The sequence below is a fragment of the Mustela erminea genome, chromosome 10 (genome assembly GCF_009829155.1).
Source record: "Mustela erminea isolate mMusErm1 chromosome 10, mMusErm1.Pri, whole genome shotgun sequence".
In the NCBI taxonomy this organism is placed as follows: Eukaryota; Metazoa; Chordata; class Mammalia; order Carnivora; family Mustelidae; genus Mustela; species Mustela erminea.
In genome coordinates this window covers 46684188-46699858 of record NC_045623.1, presented here as the reverse complement: position 1 = coordinate 46699858, position 15671 = coordinate 46684188, and positions in this window count along the sequence as shown.

The window sequence follows — 15671 nt, the reverse complement described above, 5'->3', positions numbered from 1 at the left end:
GACATCAAAGGTGTTTCAAGCTTGATGTGGCATCCTTGCCCCAGTAAAATAAAGGGGAAATATGGTTGTTTTGGTTTGTGCTTCAGCCACCTTTCTGTTACATTTAATAACTTTAGGTGTATTTATTAGCAATTTTAAAGGTACTTAAGTGTTTTATTTTTCCTTTTGAATATTTTTCATGAAATCAGAGAAAATAATGTCTCTTTAGTAAACAGAAATTATAGCTTTGGGTTTACTATAATTTACTTGTTCTAATAGCGAATTTAGTTCTCTAAAAGCTCTAAACTCTTTTCTCAGGATTAACAGGAAAAACTAATAACTATTGTCATCTTTCTGAAAACCAGGGGTATTGTTATTTTCCTCTATTTTCGTTGTCTTTTTATTTTTTCCACTTCAAAAAGTATTTTTTTAAGTGAAATATTTTTATTGATTTCTTACATAAGGGGCTTTAATAGGACCAGTGAAAATTATTCCTGGGGTAATCATGTTGACAGTTTTATGCATAATCTTAAATATTTTTATCTTATATATATAAATAGATATATTATTATATACTTTGCTCTTTTTATACAAATGGAATAATATTATAACTGGTCCCATGAACTGCTTTATATTTATATAATAATGTATCATTGGTACCTTTGTATGACCATTTATAATAGTAGTCAACTGTTATGTATTACTTACCATATACAGGAACTCTTTTAAGTACTTTATTAACTCCTTTTATCCTTATATCAACTCCACAGATAAGGAAGTTAAGATGCAGAGCTTAAATAACTTTCCCAAGATGATATGTCTAGTAAGTGGTTAAGTTAGCACTTGAGCACAGGCTGGATGGTGCCAGACCTTTTACCTCTACTTCCTCTGCTTCTTAAAAAAAAGAGACCTACTTTTCCATTTGTATGGCTAGTTTATGAATAGTGGTCATGAAATAAGAGCTGTGCACTTATATTTCAAAAACATAAAGACACAGTAGATTCATCCTGCTTTGGGGAAAAAAAAAAGTGTCATTAACATAGTAACAGTGTATATCTCTGCATGTATAAATTTCACTGATTTTTCTTCATTTTTCATTATAATTTTCCTTAAGATTTGAATGTCAATGAATATGTTTTTTTTTTTTTACTTAAAAAAAAATTAAGATATAATGTATTATTAGCACCAGGGATATAGGTCTGTGAATCATCAGGCTTACACATTTCACAGCACTCACTATAGCACATACCCTCCCCAGTGTCCATAACCCAACCACCCTCTCCCTAACTTCCTACCCCTGGCAACATTCAGTTTGTTTTGTAAGATTAAGAGTCTCTTATAATTTGCCTCCCTCCCAATCCCATCTTGTTTCATTTTTTCCTTCCTTACCCCCAAACCCCCCACTTTGCCTCTCAAATTCCTCATATCATAGAGATTATATGATAATTGTCTTTCTCTGATTGACTTATTTTGCTCAGCATAATACCCTCTAGTTCATCCACGTTGTTGCAAATGGCAAGATTTCATTTCTTCTTTATCCATTTATCTGTTGATGGGCATCTAGGTTCTTTGCATAGTTTGGCTATTGTGGACATTGCTGCTATAAATATCCAGGCCCTTTCAGATCACTGCATTTGTAACTTTAGGGTAAATACCCAGTAGTGTGGTTGCTGGATCATAAGGTAGCTCTATTTTCAACTTTTTGAGGAAATCCCATACTGTTTTCCAGAGTGGCTGCACCAGCTTGCATTCCCACCAACAATGTAGGAGGGTTCCCCTTTCTCCGCATCCTCATCAGTACTTGTAATTTCCTGACTTTTTAATTTTAGCCATTCTGACTGATGTGAGGTGGTATCTCATTGTGGTTTTGATTTGTATTTTCCCTGATGCCGAGTGATGTGGAGCACTTTTTCGTATGTCTGTTGGCCATTTGGATGTCTTCTTTGCAGAACTATCTGTTCATGTCCCCTGCCCATTTCTTGATGGGATTATTTGTTCTTTGGTTGTTGAGTTTGATAAGTTTTTAATAGATTTTGGATACTAGCCCTTTATCAATATATCATATTGATTTATTTTTTTTTAAGATTTTATTTATTTGTCATTTGCAAATATCTTCTTCCATTCTGTCAGTTGTCTTTTGGTTTTGTTGACTGTTTCCTTTGCTGAGCAAAAGCTTTTGATCTTGATGAAGTTCCAATAGTTCATTTTTGTCCTTGGTTCCCTTGCCTTTGGTGATGTTTCTAGGAAGAGTTGTTGTGGCTGAGGCTGAAGTGGTTGCTGCCTGTGTTCTTCTCAAGGATATTGATGGATTCCTTTCTCACATTGAGGTCTTCCATCCATTTGGAGTCAATTTTTTTGTGTGGTGTAAGGAAATGGTCCAGATTCATTTTTATGCATGTGGCTGTCCAATTTTCCCAACACCATTTGTTGAAGAGACTGTCTTTTTTCCATTGGATGTTCTTTCCTGCTTTGTCAAAGATTAGTTGACCATAGAGTTGAAGATCTATTTCTGGGCTTCCTGTTCTGTTCCATTGATCTATATGTCTTTTTTTGTGCCAGTACCATACTCTCTTAATGATAACAGATTTGTAATAGAACTTGAAGTCTGGAATTGTGATGCCACCAACTTTGGCTTTCTTTTTCAACATTCCTCTGGCTATTTGAGGTCTTTTCTGGTTCCGTATAAATTTTAGGATTATTTGTTCCATTTTGTTGAAAAAAAAAATAGATGGTATTTTGATAGGAATTGCATTAAATGTGTAGATTAATTTGAACACAGCATATAGCATAGACATTTTCACAGTATTTGTTCTTTCAGTCCATGAGCATGGAACATATTTCCACCTCTTTCTGTCTTCCTCAATTTCTTTCATGAGTACTTTATTGTTTTCTGAGTACAGATTCTTTGCCTCTTTGGTTAGGTTTATTCCTAGGTATCTTATGGTTTGGGGTGTAATTGTAAATGGGATGGACTCCTTAAATTCTCTTTCTTCTCTCCTGTTGATGGTGAATAGAAATGCAACTGATTTCTGTGCATTGATTTTATATCCTGACGCTTTACTGAATTCCTGTATGAGTTCCAGCAGCTTTGGGGTGGAGTCTTTTGGATTTTCCACATAAAGTATCATATCATTTGCAAAGAATGGTGTTTAACTTCTTCTTTGCTGACTTGGATGCCTTTCATTTCTTTTTGTTGTCTGATTGCAGAGACTAGGACTTCTAGTACTATGTTGAATAGCAGTGGTGATAGTGGACATCCCTGCCGTGTTCCTGACCTTAGTGTAAAAGCTCTCAGTTTTTTCTCCATTGAGAATGATATTCACTGTGGGTTTTTCATAGATGGCTTTTATGATATTGAGGTATGTACACTCTATCCCCACACTGTGAAAAGTTTTGATCAAGAAAGAATGCTATACTTTGTCAAATGCATTTTCAGCGTCAATTGAGAGTATCGTATGGTTCTTGTCCTTTCTTTTATTAATGTATTGTATCACATTGATTGATTTGTGGATGTTACACCAAGCTTGCAGCCCTGGAATAAATCCCACTAGGTCATGGTGGATAATCCTTTTAATGTTCTGTTGGATCCTATTGGCTAATATTTTGTGAGAATTTTCGCATCTGTGTTCATTAAGGATATTGGTCTGTAATTCTCCTTTTAGATGGGGTCTTTGTCTGGTTTTGGGATCAAGGTAATGCTGAACTCATCAAATGAGTTTGGAATTTTTCCTTCCATTTCTATTTTTTGGAACAGTTTCAGGAGAGTAGGTGTTCATTCTTCTTTAAATGTTTGGTAGATTTCCCCTGGGAAGCCATCTGGCCCTGGGCTCTTGTTTGTTGGCAGATTTTTGATGACTGCTTCAATCTCCTTCTGGTTACAGGTCTCTTCAGGTTTTCTATTTCCTCCTGGTTCTGTTTTGGTAGTTCATAGATCTCTAGGAATGTATCCATTTCTTCCAGATTGTCAAATTTGCTGATGTATAGTTGCTCATAATATGTTCTTGTAATTGTTTGTATTTCTTTGGTGTTGGCTATACTCTATTCTCTTTCATTCGTGATTTTATTAAATTGGGTCCTTTCTCTTTTCTTTTTGATAAGTCTGGCCAGGGATTTATCAATCTTATTAACTCTTTCAAAGAACCAACTCCTAGTTTCATTGATTTGTTCTACTGTTTTATTGGTTTCTGTCTCATTGATTTCTGCTCTGATCTTTATGATTTCTCTTCTCCTGCTGAATTTAGGCTTTCTTTGCTGTTCTTTCTCCAGCTCCTTTAGGTGTAGGGTTAGGTTGTGTAATTGAGACCTTTCTTGTTTCTTAAGAAAGGCTTGTATCACTATATATTTTCCTCTCAGGACTGCCTTTGCTATGTCCCATAGATTTTGAACCATTGTGTATTCATTATCATTTGTCTCCATGGATTTTTTCAATTTTTCTTTAATTTCCTGGTGGATCCATTCATTCTTTAGTAGGATGATCCATGTATTTGGGTTCTTTCCAACTTTCCTCTTGTGTCGAGTTCTGGCTTCAGAGCATTGTGGTCTGAAAATATGCAGGGAATGATCCCAATCTTTTGGTACTGGTTGAGACCTGATTATGACACAAGATGTGATCTATTCTGGAGAATGATCCATGTGCAGTAGAGAAGAATGTGTATTCTGTTGCTTTGGGATGAAATGTTCTGAATATATCTGTGATGTCCATCTGGTCCAGTGTGTCATTTAAAGCCTTAATTTCCTTGTTGATCTTTTGCTTGGATAATCTGTCCATTTCAGTAAGTGGGGTATTAAAGCCCCCTACTATTATTGTATTATTGTAGATGTGTTTCTTTGATTTTGTTATTAATTGGTTTTATAGTTTCCTGCTCCCGTGTTGGGGCATGTTTAAAATTGTTAGATCTTGTTGGACAGACCCTTTGAGCATGATATAGTGTCCTTCCTCATCTCTTATTATAGTCTTTGGCTTAAAGTCTAATTTATCTGATATAAGGATTGCCACCCAAGGTTTCTTTTGACGTCCATTAGCATGGTAAATTGTTTTCCACCCCCTTACTTTAAATCTGGAGGTGTCTTGGGGCTAAAATTAGTTTCCTGTAGACAGCATATTGATTTATTTTTTTTTAAGATTTTATTTATTTATTTGACAGACAGAGATCACAAGTAGGTGGAGAGACAGGGGGAGGAAGAGGGGGAAACAGGCTCCCTGCTGAGCAGAGAGGCTGATGCGGGGTTGAACCCAGGACCCTGAGATCATGACCTGAGCCAAAGGCAGAGGCTTAAACTTTTGAGCCACTCAGGTGGCCCGGGTTTGGATTTTTTGTTTGTTTGTTTTTTAACCCATTCTGATACCCTGTGTCTTTTGATTGGGGCATTTAGCCCATTTACATTCAGGGTAACTATTGAAAGATGTGAATTTAGTGCCATTGTATTGCTTAAGGCAACTGTTCTGTATACTGTCTCTCTCCTTTTTTTTTTTTTTAAGATTTTATTTATTTATTTGACAGAGATCACAAGTAGGTAGAGAGGCAGGCAGAAAGAGAGGGGGAACCAGGCTCCCTGCTGAGCAGAGAGCCTGATGTGGGCTCAATCCCAGGACCCTGAGATCATGACCTGAGCTGAAGGTAGAGGCTTTAACCCACTGAAGCATTCAGGTACCCCTGTCTCTATTCTTTTCTGGTCTACTACTTTAAGGCTCTCTCTTTGCTTAGAGGACCTCTTTCAATATTTCCTGTAGAGCTGGTTTGGTGTTTACAAATTCTTTTAGTTTTTCTTTGTCCTGGAAGCTTCTTATCTCTCCTTTTATTTTCAATGATAGCCTAGCTATATATAGTATTCTTGGCTGCATGTTTTTCTCATTTAGTGCTCTGAATATATCATGCCAGGTTTTTCTGGCCTGCCAGGTCTCTCTGGTAAGTCTGCTGCCAATCTAATATTTTTATCATTGTATGTTACAGACTTCTTGTCCTGGGCTGCTTTCAGGATTTTCTCTTTGTCACTAAGACTTGTAAGTTTTACTATTAGATGATGGGGTGTGGACCTATTCTTATTGATTTTGAGGGGGGTTCTCTGCACCTCCTGGATTTTGATGCTTGTTCCCTTTGCCATATTAGGGAAATTCTCTACAATAATTCACTCTAATATAACTTCTGCTCCCCTCTCTCTTTCTTCTTCTTCTGAAATCCCAATTATTCTAATGTTGTTTCATCTTATGGTATCACTTATCTCTCAAATTCTCCCCTCATGGTCCAGTAGTTGTTTGTCTCTCTTTTGCTCAGCTTCTTTATTCTCTGTCATTTGGTCTTCTATATCACTAATTTTTTCTTCTGCCTCATATATCCTAGCAGTGAGAGCCTCCATTTTGGATTGCACCTCATTAATAGCTTTTTTTATTGCAACTTGGTTAGATGTTAGTTCTTTTATTTTTCCAGAAAGGGCTTTTATTTCTCCTGACAGCGTTTCTCTAATATCTTCCATGCCTTTTTTGATCCTGGCTAGAACCTTGTGAATCGTCATCCTGAACTCTAGATCTGACATATTACCAATGTCTGTATTGATTAGGTCCCTAGCCTTTGGTACTGCCTCTTGTTCTTTTTTTTTTTTTTTTTGTGGTGAGTTTTTCTGCCTTGTCATTTTATCCAGATAAGAATCTATGAATGAGAGAATAAAATACTAAAAGGGTGACAAAGACCCAGATAAATGTATGCTAACCAAATCAGAAGAGACCCCAAATTGGGAGGAGAAGAAAGGGGGTACAAGTAAGTTTAAAAAAAATTTTTTAATTAAAAAAAAATATATATATACACACACACACACACACACACACACACACACACATTAGACTGGTGAATAGAGCAGAGCACCCACTTGATTTTGGGTGTATTTTGGTCTCTTAGAAGAAACTACCTCCCAAAATTTTAAAGAAAGAAAAACTTCTATACATATGAAAATAAGGGTAAAACAATGAAGGGATAGAATATGACTGTAAAGATGAAAATTAAAATAAAATTCTAAAAAAGGAATTGATAAGATAAGTTGGTTGGAAAAAGAAAGAAAAAGAAAGTGGAGAGAATTTGCTCAGGCTGGAGACTAGAACAGAGCCCTGTGCTAGATTTAAGGTATATTTTGATCTATTAGAATAAATTGTATCCCAAAAATTTTTAGAGGAAAAAACTCCACATGTATACAAAAAACAAAGTTAGATATAATGAAGGATAAAATATGACTATAATAATGAAGGTTTAAAAATATTTTTTTAGAAAGGTATTTTAAGATAAACTAGTTAAGAAGAGTTAAAAGAGGAAAGAGGAAATGTTAAAAAAATGAGAACAAGAAAAAAAGCTTTTTAAATGTAATTAGCTTTGGAGGACTAAAGAATCATGGGGAGAAAGTCATGTATTTCATGCTTTGCTTTCCCCTCCTCTGGAATTCTGCTGTTCTCCTTGATCAATGAGCTAGGTCTTGGCTGGATGTTCTTGCTGATCTTCTGGGGACTGTTGTAGTGATTCTCAAATGTCTTTGCTTGAGGCATAACCGTGCTGCCCTTGCCAGGGGCCAGCCTAAGTAATCTGCTCAGGTTTGCTCTAAGGAGCTTTTGTTCCCCGAATGCTTTCTCTAGAGCTGTGGAGGATGAGAATGAAAATGGCAGACTTCCAATCTCTGGCCCAGAAGAGCTGAGAGCTCAGGGCCCCACTCCTCAGCGTGTCCTTGGAGAAAACCGCTCAATCACTCCCATCTCCCTGGTCTCCAGCTGCGCTCTGAGCTCACCTGGCCTGTTATTGAGTGTTTCTGTCTCTGGCACACAACCCTGTTTGGAATCTCCAAACCCTGCAGATCCTGCCGCTCTGCTCTTCTGGCAGATGGAGGTGGGTCTCCTCAGATCTGCCTGTTGTGGGGTCCCGGCTCTAGAAGTAGTGGTCTGACTGTGCTGTAGATCACAGTTTAAGGTAACCCCGAGCTGAGAGCTCACTTCTTGGCTCCATCTCTGTAGGTGGCTTCCCCTCTCTGATACCTGTGAGCTCTGCTATAGTCAGACACCCCTGAACTTTCAGTGACTCTGCGGCACCTGAGACCAGACTGTCCCCGCAAGGGCTCCACCCCCAGTTAGCTTCTGGAGCGATGCCCCTCAGTGGAGTAGACTTTTAAAAGTTTGAGGGTGCCTGGGTGGCTCAGTGGGTTAAGCCGCTGCCTTCGGCTCAGGTCATGATCTCAGGGTCCTGGGATCGAGTCCCGCATCAGGCTCTCTGCTCAGCGGGGAGCTTGCTTCCTTCTCTCTCTCTCTCTGCCTGCCTCTCTGCCTACTTGTAATCTCTCTCTGTCAAATAAATAAATAAAATCTTAAAAAAAAAAAGTTTGAATTTTGTGCTCTGTTGCTCCACCGCTTGCTGGGAGCTGGCCCCTCCCCCTGTAGTCTATCTTCTTGTAGTGGATTCACTTTTCCACACGTCCTACCTTTCAGAAAGTGGTTGATTTTCCGTCTCTAGAATTTCTGCTCTTCTCTTTGATCTGTTGGGTTTGTAGGTGCTCAGAATGGTCTGATAACTATCTAGCTGAACTTCTGCGACCTGATGTCATCTCAGTCTGCTCCTCCTCTGCCATCTTGACCTGAATATGTATTTTTTAATCAGAAAAATACAAATCATTTTCTCTGAATGAAATAACTGGATCATATTAGGCCAAATAAGTATTGCTTTTTTTTGTTTAAATTTTAAAAAATTATAGCCACTATTAATAGTAAACATCAAAGACATATTCAGGAGACAATTTACTGATTAATAATTATAGCTAACATATACAGAGTTCTTATGTACTTAGACTAGACAGGTGCTTTACATATACATACATGTAAATATAAATATTAAATAGAAATACATATAAAATACATTGTATTTTACATATAAATACATTTTCTCATTTAATCCTCACAATTCTTTACTATTATCCATTTCATACCATACTATAATCCATTTCATGGTTGAGGAATCTGAGGTTTAAATTGGTTAAGAGAGAACGAGTGAGTAGCAGTGATTTGAACCAAAGCTAAGCTCACGTGTCCTTTGTCTCTGTGCTTGGCTGCTTTCAGGCTTTGGTATAACTGTAACATCTGTTCCTGAGTATAATTTATACATCTCATGTTCACGGAAAGCCCTCAGTAAAATCATTTGAAGTCTAGTGACACTGAGATCATGTTCAACAGCTTTAATAAATGTTCTGACTTAAAGAAGAAGGTTCCATATATTATACACAGATAATTGAGAAATTGTGTTTCAAATAAATATCTTACTGTTCTCTTCAGTACTTAAGATTGAATAACCTAAGCATAGATTGCGTGTTTGCCACTATGTATTGTGAGTAAGCCAAAAGCTTCTGGATCCCAAATGCTGCCTAAAATTCATGCTCAGTTGTCCTTCAGATAGAACATTTCAGTCCTAAGCATTGTCTAGAAGGCTTATACTTGAAACTCTTATTCCTCATTAACCTTTAAGTAAATTCATTTTTATTAGATGCCTAAACCCATAATCTGACTGCACCCAGGATAACTACATTTTGTTAAATGGAAAGCATGTCAGGATAATCCTAGAGCAATGGCTTAAGGATTAGGAAAGTACAAAGGATATAGAAAGACAGTAACAAGAGAGTGACAGGGGAAGTTGCTATGGACAAATTTGGCTTTTTAAGGAGTTTCAGCAAAGATGAGTTCTATATGTAAGTCATAGATGAGGGATGTTTTTGCATAATATTGGCAAAAGTAAAACAAACTTTGGTAGGTAAGAATGGCCTTTTGGTGGATTCAGTAATAAATGCAATTTCTAAACAATAATATAAAATTATTGCTTGTGAAGATTCTAGCTACTCTATAAAGTTTATGTTAGCCCTTTTGCTAGGCTTTACTATTCATGTCTAATATTGATTTACCTATTTAAAAGAAGATATAATTGAGAGCAGAGGAATTTTCTGACTTTTAAATATGGTTAGGAATAGTGTATTTTCAAAAAGCAGAATTAGAAGTACATGTCTATATTATATAATACTTTAAATGTATATTTAATAGCTCTGTGCCAGTTTTAAAGGGTATCTTAAAATACATGGCAAATTGAATTTTTACTCTTTTATTCATGAATTGAGACAACCTTCCAGAAACATTTAGACTTATAATTCTGGTTCCCTCAAACTTTGGGTTGCACAGAGCTACAGTTTGTCAGATTTATCTCTACCCCATGGTGTCCACTCAAAATTTTCTCAACATTTAACTTAAATTTTTGAGGTAGTCTATTTTAAGTCATAGATCCCTGGCCAACTTCATATACTATCACTTGGACTGTGCTACCATTTAGGCTAGTCACCTGTGGCTGGGGTGGCAGACACCACAAAATATCTAGTATTGCAATTAAAACTTAAATGTACAGATGGTTTATATCAAGCATATTAGAAATGTGATTACCTACAGAAGAATACTAAGAACATATATGAAATTATAGCCCTTTAAAAATTAAAGTTGAAAGTTAAATCCCTCTATTTATTTGCTAATTAATCTATTTAATTTTCATCATGGTACATGTTCTAGGATTTTGAGGATATGAGGGCTGTAAACAGATTCTTATCTGTCATTCTTTTGTTGAGTTATATAAAACCCTTTCTGATTGAACATATCTAATAGAAGGTATCAAAATAAATTTTGTTTTATTTCATTTTTGTAGGGGTACCTTATATATTTTGGGTATTAACTCCTTATCAAAGATGTGGTTTGCAGATATTTTTCTCCATTCTGTAGAGTGCCTTTTTACTTTGTTGATTTTTTTCCTTTGCCACACAAAAGTTGTCAAATGTGATGTAGTCCTCCTCATCTATTTTTTTCTTTTGTTGGCTCTGCTTTTAGTGTCAAATACAAGAAATCATTGTTAAGACCAATGTCTTTCTTTTTTAATTTTTTATTTCTTTTCAGCGTAACAGTATTCATTGTTTTCGCACCACACCCAGTGCTCCATGCAATCCATGCCCTCCCCAATACTCACCACCTGGTTCCTCCAGCCTCCCACCCCCCACCCCTTCAAAACCCTTAGATCATTTTTCAGAGTCCATAGTCTCTCATGGTTCACTTCCTCTTCCAATTTCCCTCAACTCCCTTCTCCTCTCCATCTCCCCTTGTCCTCCATGTTATTTGTTATGCTCCACAAATAAGTGAAACCATATGATAATGACTCTGCTTGACTTATTTCATTCAGCATAATCTCTTCCAGTTCTGTCCATGTTGCTACCAAAGTTGGGTATTCATCCTTTCTGATGAAGGCATCATACTCCATAGTGTATATGGATCACATCTTCCTTATCCATTCATCTGTTGAAGGGCATCTTGGTTCTTTCCACAGTTTGGTGACCGTGGCCATTGCTGCTATAAACATTGGGGTACAGATGGCCCTTTTTTTTCACTACATCTGTATCTTTGGGGTAAATACCCACTAGTGCAATTGCAGGGGTTAAGACCAATGTCTTAAAGATTTTCCCCTATATTTTTTATAGGAGTTTTAAGTTTTAGGACTTACATTTAAGTATTTGTCTATTTTGAGTTGATTTTTGTGTATGGTGTAAAATAAGGATCCCATTTCTTTCTTGCATGTGGATTTCCTGTTTTCCCAACACCATTTGTTGAAGACACTGTTCTTTCCCCATTGTGTATTCAATGCACCCTTATTGAAGATTGTTTTTTTACTTAATTTAATTTTTTTTTCAGTGTTCCAAAATTTATTGTTTATGCACAACACCCAGTGCTCCGTGCAATATGTGCCCTCCATAATACCCACTACCAGGCTCACCCAATCCTCCTCCCCTCCTCCCCTCCAAAACCATCAGTTTGTTTCTCAGAGTCCACCTTCTCTCATAGTTCGTCTCCCCCTCCGATTTCCCCCAACACTCTTCTCCTCTCCTTCTCTCAATGTCCTCCATGTTATTTCTTATGCACCATGAGTAAGTCAAACCATATGATACTTGACTCTCTCTGCTTGACTGATTTCACTCAACATAATCTCTTCCAGTCCTGTCCATGTTGATACAAAAGTTGGGTATTCATCTTTTTTGATGGCTGCATCATATCCCATTGTATATATGGACCATATCTTCTTTATTCATTCATCTGTTGAAGGGCATCTTGGTTCTTTCCACAGTTTGGCAACTGTGACCATTGCTGCTATGAACATTGGGGTACAGGTGACCCTTCTTTTCACTACATCTGTATCTTTGGGTAAATATTCAGTAGTGCAATTGCAGGGTCATAGGGTAGCCCTATTTTTAATTTCTTAAGGAATCTCCACACTGTTTTCCAAAGTGGCTGCATGAACTTGCATTCCCACCAACAGTGTAAGAGGGTTACCCTTTCTCCACATCCCTTCCAACACTTTCTGTTTACTGTCTTGTTCATTTCAGTTATTCTAACTGGTGTAAGGTGGTATCTGAAAGTGGTTTTGATTTGAATCTCCCTGATACCTAATGATGAACATTTTTTTTCATGAGTCTGTTAGCCATTTGTATGTCTTCTTTGGAGAAGTATCTGTTCATGTTTTCTGCCCATTTTTTGACATGATTATCTGTTTTGTGTGTGTTGAGCTTGAGGAGTACTTTATAGATCATGGATATCAGCTCTTTGTCTGTAGCGTTATTTGTGAATATCTTCTCCCATTCCGTGGGTTGCTTCTTTGGTTTGTTAACTGTTTCCTTTACTGTGCAGAACCTTTTGATCTTGATGAAGTCCCAAAAGTTCATTTTTGCTTTTGTTTCCTTTGCCTTTGGAGACATCTAGAAAGAATTTGCTGTGGCCAATGTTGAAGAGATTGTTCTCCTCTAGGATTTTGATAGATTCCTGCCTTGTGTTGAGGTCTTTTATCCATTTAGAATTTATCTTTGTGTACAGTGTAAGAGAATGTAAGAGAGAATGTAAGAGTTTCATTCTTCTACACATAGCTGTCCAATTTTCCCAGCACAGCTTATTGAAGAGTCTGTCTTTTTTCCACTGTATGTTTGTTCCTGCTTTGTTGAAGATTATTTGACCATAGAGTTGGGGGTTCATATCTGGGCTCTCTACTCTCTTCCACTGGTCTATGTATCTGTTTATGCGCCAATACCATGCTGTCTTGGTGATCACAGCTTTGTAATAAAGCTTGAAATCAGGCAACATGATGCCCCAGTTTTGTTTTTCTTTTTCAACATTTCCTTAGCAATGCAGGATCACTTCTGGTTCCATACAAATTTTAGGATTGTTTGTTCCAACTCTTTGGAAAATGCCAGTGGAATTTTGATCGAAATGGCATTGAAAGTATAAATAGCTCTAGGCAGTATAGACATTTTAGCAATGTTTTGTCTTCCGATCCATGAGCATGGAATGCTCTTCCATCTTCTTATGTCTTCTTCAATTTTTTTCATGAGTGTTCTGTAGTTCCTTGAGTACAGATCCTTTACCTCTTTAGTTTACTCCCAGGTATCGTGTGGTTCTTGGTGCTATAGTAAATGGAATTAATTCCCTAATTTCCCTTTCTATATTTTCATTGTTAGTGTCTAAGAAAGCAACTAATTTCTATATATTGATTCTGTATTCTGCCACATTATTGAATTGCTGTATGAGTTCTAGTAGTTTGGGAGTGAAGTGTTTTGGGTTTTCCATATAAAGTATCATGTCGTTTGTGAGAAGAGAAAGTTTGACTTCTTCTTTGCCAATTTAAATACCTTTTATTTCTTTTTGTTGTCTGCTTGCTGTTACTAGGACTTCTAGTATTATGTTGAACAACAGGGGGCGAGAGTGGACATCCTTGTCATGTTCCTGATCTCAAAGGGAGGGCTGTCAGCTTTTCCAGAGTGAGTATGATATTCACTGTTTTTCGTAGAGAGATTTTTATGAAGATGAGGAATGTTCCCTTTATTCCTATACTTTGAATCATTTTAATCAGGAACGGATGCTGTATCTTGTCAAATGCTTTTTCTGCATCAATTGAGAGGACCATGTGGTTCTTTTCTCTTCTTGATTTGTTCTGTCACATTGATTGATTTGCAAATGTTGAACCACACTTGCATCCCATGGATAAATCCCACCTGGTCATAGTGGATAATCTTTTTAATGTACTGTTGGATCCTATTAGCTAGAATCTTGTTGAGAATCTTGGCATCCATATTCATCAGGGAAATTGGTCTGAAATTCTCCTTTTTGATGGGGTCTTTGCCTGGTTTGGGGATCAGGGTAATGCTGGCTTCATAAAAAGAGTCTGGAAGTTTTCCTTCTGTTTCTATTTTTTTTGAAACAGCTTTAGGAGACTAGGTACCATTTCTTCTTTGAATGTTTGGCACAATTCTCCAGGGAATCCATCAGGTCCTGGGCTCTTGGTTTTGGGGAGGTTTTTGATTACTGCTTCAATCTCATTACTAGATATTGGTCTATTCAGGTTGTCATTTTCTTCCCGATTCAGTTTTGGAAGTTTATGGGTTTCCAGGAATGCATCCATTTCATCTAGGTTGCTTAACTTACTGGCATATAACTGTTGATGATAATTTCTGAATATTATTCCTATTTCCTTGGTGTTAGCTGTGTTCTCTCCCTTTGCATTCATAATTTTATTAATTTGGGTCCTTTCTCTTTTCTTTTGATTAGTTTGGCCAGTGGCTTATCAATATTATTGATTCTTTCAAAAAACCAGCTTCTACTTTCGTTGATGTGTTCTTCTGTATCTCTAGTTTCTATCTCATTGATCTCTGCTCTAATCTTTATTATTTCTCTTTTTATGTGTGTGGTTGTCTTAATTTGTTGCTGATTTTCCAGTTCTTTAAGGTGTAAAGAGAGGTGGTGTATTCTGGATTTTTCAGTGTTTTTGAGAGAGGCTTGGATAGCTATGTATTTTCCCGTTAGGACTGCCTTTGCTGTATCCCAAAGGTTTTGGACAACAGTATCTTTATTCTCATTGGTTTCCATAAATTGTTTAAGTCCTTCTTTGATTTCCTGATTGATCCAAGCATTCTGAAGCAGGGTGGTCTTTGGCTTCCAAGTGTTTGAATTCCTTCCAAATTTTTCTAGAGGTCGAGTTCCAGTTTCAAAGCATTGTGGTCTGAGAATATGCAGAGAATACTCTCCATTGTTTGGTATTGGTTGAGCCCTGATTTGTGACCCAGTATGTGGTCTGTTCTGGAGAAAGTTTCATGTGCACTCGAGAAGAATGAGTATTCTGTTGTTATAGGTGGAATGTTCTGTATATATCTATGAGGTCCATCTCGTCCAATGTGTCATTCATTGCTCTTGTTTCTTTACTGATTTTCTTCTTGGATGATCTATTACTGAGAGTGGTGTGTTAAGATCCCATACTATTAATGTATTCATATCAATATGACTCTTTATCTTGATTAACAGTTGTCCTATGCAGTTGGCTGCTCCCATATTGGGGACATAAATATTTACAATTGTTAGATCTTCTTGGTGGGTAGACCCTTTAAGAATGATGTAGTGTCCTTCTATATCTCTGACTATAGTCTTTAGCTTAAAATCTAATTTATCTGATATGAGAATCACTACCCCAGCTTTCTTTTGAGGCCCATTAGCATGAAAGATGCTTCTCTATCCCTTCACTTTCAGTCTGGATGTATCCTTAGGTTCCAAATGGGTCTTTTGTAGAAAACATATGGACGGGTCCTGTTGTTTTATCCAATCTGCAACCCTGTGCCATTTTATGGGA